Source organism: Mytilus edulis, chromosome 11 (genome assembly GCF_963676685.1).
Source record: "Mytilus edulis chromosome 11, xbMytEdul2.2, whole genome shotgun sequence".
Classification (NCBI taxonomy): Eukaryota; Metazoa; Mollusca; class Bivalvia; order Mytilida; family Mytilidae; genus Mytilus; species Mytilus edulis.
The window spans coordinates 54,158,606-54,168,674 of NC_092354.1; positions in this window are offsets into that span (position 1 = coordinate 54,158,606).

Consider the following 10,069-nt stretch of genomic DNA (forward strand, 5'->3'; position numbering starts at 1 on the left):
CATACATCACAAACATAAGGTGTATCTATACTAGTTCAGTGATAATGAACGTCATACTAAACTCCGAAATATACACAAGAAACTAAAATTAATACCGTAGTTGATATAAAAAAAATAAGAAGATGTGGTATAATAACCAGATGAGACTCTCCGCCATAGAACAAATGACGCCAAAATTAACAACTATAACTCAACATACGGCCTTCAACAATGAACAACACCCATATCCCAAAGTCCATTTATTGTAAACTTAGCCTTAACTTCTGAATATAGTCTAAAGAAAAAAATATGTATAACCCATGTCAGTAACGAAGGACCTTCGTCTGGGTAAATAGTACAATTGAGAACTTACAGCGTGTATACTTAAATCCACTCAAATAATAAACAATAAATATTGAATATACATATATAATGATATTTTATTAAGGCTGTCAATATATTTTATTCAGGCTGTAAAAATGATGATTTAGAGAATTTCATGTGTATGATTATAATTCCAATTTATAATTTTCAGACAGTCTGAATGCAGGACAATCACTTACCAGTGATTTTGATCGACAACACTTATCAGAAACATAGTGTCTCTGTATCGGATATTATATTTAAAATTGTTATAATAAAAACAATGCACCATCTTTTACTTACTTGATTATAATAAGACTATCATGTTACACAAAACAGATTTTACAGGGTACACACAATGGAACATTTATCAGAGTGTGGTACTTAACAGTAGTTGTTTTAGATAAAGAAAAGAGGGACGAAAGATACCAGAGGGACAGCCAAACTCATAAATCAAAAATAAATAGACAACGCCATGGCTAAAAATTAAAAAGACAAACAGACAAACAATTATAGTACACATGACACAACATAGAAAACTAAAGAATAAACAACACGAACCCCATCAAAAACTAGGGGTTATCTCAGTTGCTCCTGCTCCACGTGCACCTGTATAGAACCAATTATTCGGGCCCGGTCGGAAAGAGCATTCTCCTTTACAAGAAAGCAGTACATATTTCAAATTAAATAGTTCCTACTAGAAGCTGCAATATTTTTGTCAGAAAGTGAAATAATTGCCAATGGGTAGGTTTGGTATTAAATGAAAGCTTGGGGGCTTGATATCACTGTAGAACCCTTATTGAAAGTTTGTTTTGAAAAAAAAGGAAGAAACAATTATAATAGAAGGACAGATTTACCCTGTTGTTCAAATCAGAAGTACCTGCGTTATAGGTTAGAACTGTTCTAGCTAGAACTGATTTGGTCAGTTCTACCTAGAACTGATTTGGACAGTTCTACCTAGAACTGATCATGACAGTTCTACCCTAGAACAGTTTTAGACAGTTCTAGCTAGAACTGACCAAATATTTGGTCAGTTCTACGGTTAGAATTGATTTCTAATTCTACGGCTAGAATTGATTTTTATAAATTCTACGGCCAGAATTGATTTATAAGTTCTACGGCTAAAATTGATTTATAAATTCTACGGCTAAAATTGATTTATAAATTCTACGGCTAGAGTTAATTAAGAACTCTTTGCCTTAATATAAAGGCTTGGGTAAAAAAGCGATTTAAATTATATAGGGGTTTTGCTATTTTGCCGGTTTTATTTCAGATTTATAATCGGCAAGAGAACATGTTTAACCTGTTAACCACGCCATATTCTGCATGTATGTGCCTGTTCCAAGTCAGGAGCATGTAATTCAGTGGTTTTCTTTTGTTGATGTGCCACATAAATTATTTGTTATTCTTTCATTTTTTGTACATAAATTAGGCCGTTAGTATTACGGGGGGGGGGGGGGGGGGCATTAGTATTTGAATTGTTTTACATTTGTTATTCCGGGAATCAGGATGGCTCGTTATCACATAACAAAATTATCGGACCTCATTAACCAGTATAATATCAGTTTACGAGTATTTAACAAAAATCTTTTGACCGCATCAATCTAAACTGCCATTATTTGCTTTTTCTTTCTGCAAATCTATATAGCTGCACAGTACTTCAGTTTTAATTTTAGGTCTAGAGGGACTGTAATATACAAGTTACAGCAATTTTGGAAAACAAATTTGTTCACATCAATTTATAGTGCCAGCATGAAGGGGCAGATCCAGACATTTTTAAAGGGCCCGGGGGGGGGGGGGGGGGGGGGTTCCAACTATATGCTCCCATTCAAATGCATTGATGTTTAAAAAAAAGTGGGGTTCCAACCCTGGACCCCCTCCCCTTGATCCTAAATATTGAGTCGTAAACAAATATCAGTAATTTTATACTTCAGACTGAGTCGTGTAATAAAATCTTTTGACTGCATCAACCAAAACTTACCTTATTTGCTTTTTAGTATGTAAATCTATATAGCTGCACAGCAATTCAGTTATAATTTTAGGTCGAGAGGGACTGTAGTATATAAATAACTGCAATATTGGAAATCAATGACCACAAATTTTTTTTCGCATCAATTGAGGGTGCCAGCATTTCCTATTCTTATTCAAATTATCGCATCAGAAACAAATATCAGTAGTTTTCATACCTCAGACTGACTCATGTAACAAAATTATTTGTCTGCATCAATCAAAACTGACCATATTTGACAGCATCAACCAAAACTGACCATATTTGACCACATCAACCAAAATTATGTAACTCTTATAGTCGCATAGTAAATCTGTAATATTTTTATGTAAGGATGGAGTGTATAGAATTTTATATTGCACGAGCTTATATTTTTATAGCAGAATGGATTGTTTAATATAAATGAAAGCAATATTGGAAAACAAAATTATGCTCGACGCATCAGTTTATAGTGCCAGCATGTCCTCTTTTTAATCAAAATTTTGAATCGTAAACTAATTTCAGTAGTTTTGATATCTCAGACTGACTCATGGAACAAAATCATTTGTCCGAATCACCCAAAACCATGAAAACTGACCATATTTATAGCTTACTATGCGGTATGGGCTTTGCTCATTGTTGAAGGCCGTACGGTGACCTATAGTTGTTAATGTCTGTGTCATTTTGTGGATAGTTGTCTCATTGGCAATCATACCACATCTTCTTTTTTATATTTGACAGCATCAACCAAAACTGACCATATGTGACAGCATCAACCAAAACTGACCATATTTACACTTTATAATGTAAATCTTAATATATATATATAGCCGCATAGTAAATCACTTATAGTTACATATCACGATGGATTGTATAATTCAAATGACAGCAATATTGTAACACATTGGCTACAAAAACATTTCCACATCAATTTAGAGTACCAGCAATTTTCTGCAAGTCCTCTTTTTATTCAAAATATTGAATTGTAAACAAATTTCAGTAGTTTCGATATACATGTGTCAGACCGAGTCGTTTTAACAAAATTATTTGACCACATCAACCAAAACTGAACTTATTTACACTTATCATGTAAATATATATGGCCTCAGTCATTGTAAACTAATAATATTTCTATGTCAGGACGGATCGTATGATAACAATGACACCAACTTTGGAACACAATACACCTTATTGCTAATCCTGGCTGACCCGGCCTCTTGAACTTTTGAAGCATACAACAATCACTTTTCCACTGTGGCGTCAGATATTTTGTTTTATGGCGTCAAATTTTTACGGGAACCTGTGTGATATCCAGTAATGGCAGACAAATAGCGATAAGGTGTATTTATACCATATCTAAAAAATTAGCGCGCCGTTATTTCCTCTCTGTATCAATAATAATGAACCTTTTAGTATTACATGTCTCTGGTAGTATATAGTAGTCTCAGGTTTGTAATCATGGTTTTTTTTTTAAACAAAACTATTTTACAGCATCATCCAACACTCACATGACTGATTCATATACTTAATTTTGAAATAAAAAGTACATGTATGGGAAGTTCTCTTCTTGGAATAGTATACTGTTAATATAATTTGAAGAAGGCAAAGAAAAATGCATGATTTTGTTTGTAGCCGAACGTCCAGGGGCAAATGTTTCATTCATGTTCAGAAGAGTATATTTTTCTGAGTTCCAGACTCCCTCATATCATTTATAATCGTTATGGATAAGTCTAGCTAAATTGACGAGATGGTGCAAATGTACATAGTTTTTTTACGTTATAATAATACAACACTTTTTTCATTAATATCCCATAATTCATCCACTGTACAATTTTCGTTTGAACATTTGTCAAAACAGAATCTTAAATGAATGTAAATCCAAGGCAAACAAGGTAAATTACGATTAAAATTCCATGAATTAAATGCAGAGTTATATTTATGAAGAGACTGTTAAAAACGGGGAACGAAGAAACGTAAACAGTGATGTTTCCTATGCAATCTCATAAAAATATTTCTCCGATGAGTTGGATAACCTTCTATTCACTTCGATATTTGTACATGTAACTTTTGATCAGTAAGGCAGCAACCATTTGATTTTCTGGGGGGGGGGGGGGGGGGGGGGGTGGGGGCTATGGTTTTTTTTTTCTGTGCAAACTTTTTTTTTCGCGACAAGTCGAAAACAATTTTTTTCTTTCAATATTAGCATTACATATAGTGGCAGCTGAGGGTGAAACAAACAATTTTTTTTTTCTCAGAATCAAAAACAAATTATTTTTTTCTCCAAAAACTGGAAACAAACTTTTTTTTCCAAAAAAAACCATAGCCCCCCCAGAAAATCAAATGGTTGCTGCCTAAAAAATATCGAAAATCTGCTATAGCAAAGAAATTGGAAGTGATTTATTTCTTCTAAATTCTAAAGTGCCCTTACTGCAGTGACGGCATTTAGAACTGTTCTACAGTCCTGACTGATTAAGTCAGTTCTGCTGACAGTTCTACGGTTAGAACTGATTTGGACAGTTCTACCTAGAACTGATTTAGACAGTTCTACCCTAGAACTGATCCTAACAGTTCTACCTAGAACTGATTTAGTCAGTTCTACCATGGAAGTAATATTGTTTAAATATTACTTCCATGGTTCTACCTAGAACTGATTCTGACAGTTCTACTTAGAACAGTTCTATGGTTTTTTTTTGGAAAAAAAAAGTTTGTTTCCAGTTTTTGGAGAAAAAAATAATTTGTTTATGATTCTGAGAAAAAAAAATGTTTGTTTCACCCTCAGCTGCCACTATATGTAATGCTAAAATTGAAAGAAAAAAAATGTTTTCGACTTGTCACGAAAAAATTTGTCCAGAAAAAAAAACCATAGCCCCCCCCCCAGAAAATCAAATGGTTGCTGCCTAAGATTGTCATATCGATGAGCGTTAAGTACATTGATTTTGTCATAGTTTGGTTAAGATGGACGTAATTGTGGTAAATGTTTTAATGACAAACAATTAAGCAATATACACATTCGGATTTTGCGCTAAGGGAACTTCTGAACATAAATCCAGGCTGGTAAACATCTTTGTGTATGCCTTAGATGTTAGTAAATTAAAATTTGTACACCATGTAGTCTGAGTTGGCAGAATAGATAGCCAACAAAAAAGAAGAGAAATTTAGCTAAAATGTAAAGAGCATAACGGTGTGCTATAATATAAAGAATAGAGAATAAAACGTATAAAGGCGTATTGACACAGGGGCAATAAAATTAACGAATGAAGGAACACCCTCTAATTCAGATAACAATGAAGCGAGAGTACCCCAAAAGATCTAGACAAATATACTATCAAAGAAGACGATAGAACAGATTTAATCATAAAAGAAGTCCGTCTTAATTCTTCTGAACTGAAAAATTAATATGTGATAACGACGCGTTAAATGATACATTTTGTTTGTAAATTTGCAGTAGGTAAAAGTTATGACATTGTTCTAAGACTCAGGTTGCAGTTCTCTCACTATTGGTTTAAGTTTCTCTGTTAATGTCCAATTGGTTTTTCGTGTTATAAACTTTTTTTGTGTTTATGGCTTTCAAATACTTTTGGGTTGCTGTTCACTCGACGTTCATTTTTATATTTCTTGTTTTTTGTCGAAGACTATATACTTTCCGTAAAGGTGGTACCTAACACTACAGGGAGATAATTCTGTAAAATCAGCTATACGTTTCAATCACGTTGTGTTGTTAAGGGAATATTAAGCTTCTCAATGATCAAAACTAGTGTTTGTCAAACTGCTATGTTACCAGTGTAATTTTTCTGATAAAATGGCACATGTTTCTTGTATGTTCAGTTAGCAGTGTTTCATGCTTTCTAAGGACTATACTTTTGGTTCACGGGTGCAGGTTGTTGGTTTATTCAAGACGATAATTTACCTACAGTTGCACATGTTTCATGTTTATTCAACAGGAGTATACTTTACGTGAACGGGTACATATTTCAGCTTTGTTCATGCCTATTATATATACTTTACGTTCAGTGGCATATTTGCCATGTATATGTATGTTCAGGACTTAACATTACGTTTGGTTACACGTTTTTCATGTTTTTAGGACTATACTTGATGCACAGTGGCACATGTTCCATATATGTTCTGGACTATCATACTTCACGTTCGGTGGAATATTTGTGTTTTTAAATGTACGATACTAACCATCAATTTTAGTGGTACATTTTCTTGTATGTTCTTGACTATACGTTATGTTTACATGCAGGCACGTTTCATTTTTGTTCAGGATCATACGTTACGCTCAGTGGCTTATGTTTTATGTTTGTTCACGACCATACTTTGCGTTTAGTGGCATATTTTTCATGCTTGTTCAGGGCTATACTTTACGTTCAGAGGAATTTGTTTTATTTTTGTTCAAAGTGCCTCTGTAAACGACCAACATTAAAATACAAATCTCCGTCATAGACCAAATGACTTAGAAGCTGGCAAATACATGTCAACGTACGGTCTTCACCATTAATGACTTAGAAGCTGCTAAATACAAGTCAACGTACGGTCTTAAACCGTGTACAATACAAAATACAAATCTCCACCATAGACCAAATGACTTAGAAGCTAGCAAATACAACTCTTCACCATAGACTTAATGACTTAGAAGCTAGCAAATACAAATCTCTACCATAGACTTAATGACTTAGAAGCTGGCAAATACAACTCTCCACCATAGACCTAATGACTTAGTAGCTGGCAGATACAACTCTCCGCCATAGACTTAATGACTGAGAAGCTAGCAAATACAAGTCTCAACCATAGACTTAATGACTTAATAGAAGCTAGCAAATACAACTCTCCACCAAAGACCAAATGACTTAGAAGCGAGCAAATACAAGTCTCAACCATAGACTTAATGACTTAGAAGCTAGCAAATACAACTCTCCACCAAAGACCAAATGACTTAGAAGCGAGCAAATACAACTCTCCACCATAAACTTAATGACTTAGAAGCTAGCAAATACAACTCTCCACCAAAGACTTAATGACTTAGAAGCTGGCAAATACAACTCTCCACCATAGACTTAATGACTTAGAAGCTAGCAAATACAACTCTCCACCATAGACTTAATGACTTAGAAGCGAGCAAATACAAGTCTCAACCATAGACTTAATGACTTAGAAGCGAGCAAATACAAGTCTCAACCATAGACTTAATGACTTAGAAGCGAGCAAATACAAGTCTCAACCATAGACTTAATGACTTAGAAGCGAGCAAATACAAGTCTCAACCATAGACCTAATGACTTAGAAGCGAGCAAATACAAGTCTCAACCATAGACTTAATGACTTAGAAGCGAGCAAATACAACTCTCCACCAAAGACTTAATGACTTAGAAGCTAGCAAATACAACTCTCCACCATAGACTTAATGACTTAGAAGCTGGCAGATACAACTCTCCGCCATAGACTTAATGACTCAGAAGCTAGCAAATACAAGTCTCAACCATAGACTTAATGACTTAGAAGCTAGCAAATACAACTCTCCACCAAAGACCAAATGACTTAGAAGCTAGCAAATACAAGTCTCACCATAGACTTAATGACTTAGAAGCTAGCAATCAGGTCAACGTACGGTCTTGAACAGTGTCCAATACCAAATTCGCATAGCAAGCTTTAAAAGGCATCAGAATGACAAATGTAAATCAATCCAAGCGAAGGACTAACAGCTCGATTTATCTGACAAGAATTCACACTCTGAAATATCTCGCCTGCTTTACTGACCATTAACTTATGTTGAAAGTACAAAAGATAAAGTTTAACTATCAGCACCACATTAGCTAACATTTCTAAAGATCCATACCAATAAGGCCAAGGTCAGATAAACCTGACAGACATTTACGTCTTTCAATCATTACATACACCAATATATATCTGACCTATTGCTTATGCATGGAAATCAAATACAGACCAAAACACAAAAACTCAGAATTGAAGAATGAACCACAATAAAAATGAGCTAAATGCAAGACCAAATCACTGACATGCACCCCTTAAAATTGTTGGCTAGCAAAGAACAGATACACAAAATATAACTCAAAATAAGTGAGAATTTGAGGTTTAAATCAGTATGTATTCTTAGGCCTGTCCCAAGTCAGGAGCCTCTGGTCTTTTTAGTCTTGTATTATTTTTAATTTCAGTTTCTTGTGTACAATTTGGAGTTTAGTATGGTGTTCATTATCACCGAACTAGTGTATATATTTGTTAAAGGGCCAGTTGAAGGACGCCTACGAGTGCGGAAATTTCTCGCTGCATTGAAGACATGTTGGTGACCTTCTGCTTTGATACTCCTAATTTCCATTCTCAATTTTATTAGGTGTCTATTTATATATAATATACAAATTACAACTCACACTAAACATCCTACCACATTAATCACAATTTCAAGGTTTATCTCAAATATACATTATTTCGGGGTGTTTTATAGCTGACTATGCATTATGGGCTTTGCTCATTGTTGAAGGCCGTACAGTGACCTATAGTTGTTAATGTCTGTGTCATTTTGGTCTCTTGTAGGCAATTGTCTCATTGGCAATCATACCACATCTTCTGTTATATATATATGGATGTATGTGCTAACATGTATGTTCTTACATTTACACGTGAATCTTTAATCTGTAATAACGTTTAATTTTTAATTCAAATAAATTCTTCAATACAAAAATCCTTTTAACGAGTTTTACCCAAGTTTGTATTCTAAAGTGTCTATTTAAGTCACAAATTCCATTAAATTCTGCAACACATGCATAACATTCATAATGGTTTTACAGGTTGTATACCATGTATACATGTCTTGTAATGTGTTTCTGTGAATTTCAAAGCCGATTAAAACTTTTACCAAATACATAAGACGTATCTCATTTATGTGTTCTCATGTATCTGTACATTCTAAATATAACTAAAACATTTACCACCAACATCACAGTATGTGTTATCATGTGTCTCTGTACATTTCTAATATAACTAAAACATTTACTTCCAACATCACAGTATGTGTTATCATGTGTCTCTGCACATTTCTAATATTACTAAAACATTTACTTCCAATCTCACAGTATGTGTTATCATGTGTTTCTGCACATTTCTAATATTACTAAAACATTTACTTCCAATCTCACAGTATGTGTTATCATGTGTCTCTGCACATTTCTAATATTACTAAAACATTTACTTCCCACATCACAGTATGTGTTATCATGTGTCTCTGCACATTTCTAATATTACTAAAACATTTACTTCCAACATCACAGTATGTGTTATCATGTGTTTCTGCACATTTCTAATATTACTAAAACATTTACTTCCAACATCACAGTATGTGTTATCATGTGTCTCGGTACATTTCTAATATTACTAAAACATTTACTTCCAACACCATAGTATGTGTTATCATGTGTCTCTGCACATTTCTAATATTACTAAAACATTTACTTCCCACATCACAGTATGTGTTATCATGTGTCTCTGCACATTTCTAATATTACTAAAACATTTACTTCCAACATCACAGTATGTGTTATCATGTGTTTCTGTACATTTCTAATATTACTAAAACATTTACTTCCAACATCACAGTATGTGTTATCATGTGTCTCTGTACATTTCTAATATTACTAAAACATTTACTTCCAACATCGCAGTATGTGTTATCATGTGTCTCTGTACATTTCTAATATTACTAAAACATTTACTTCCAACATCACAGTA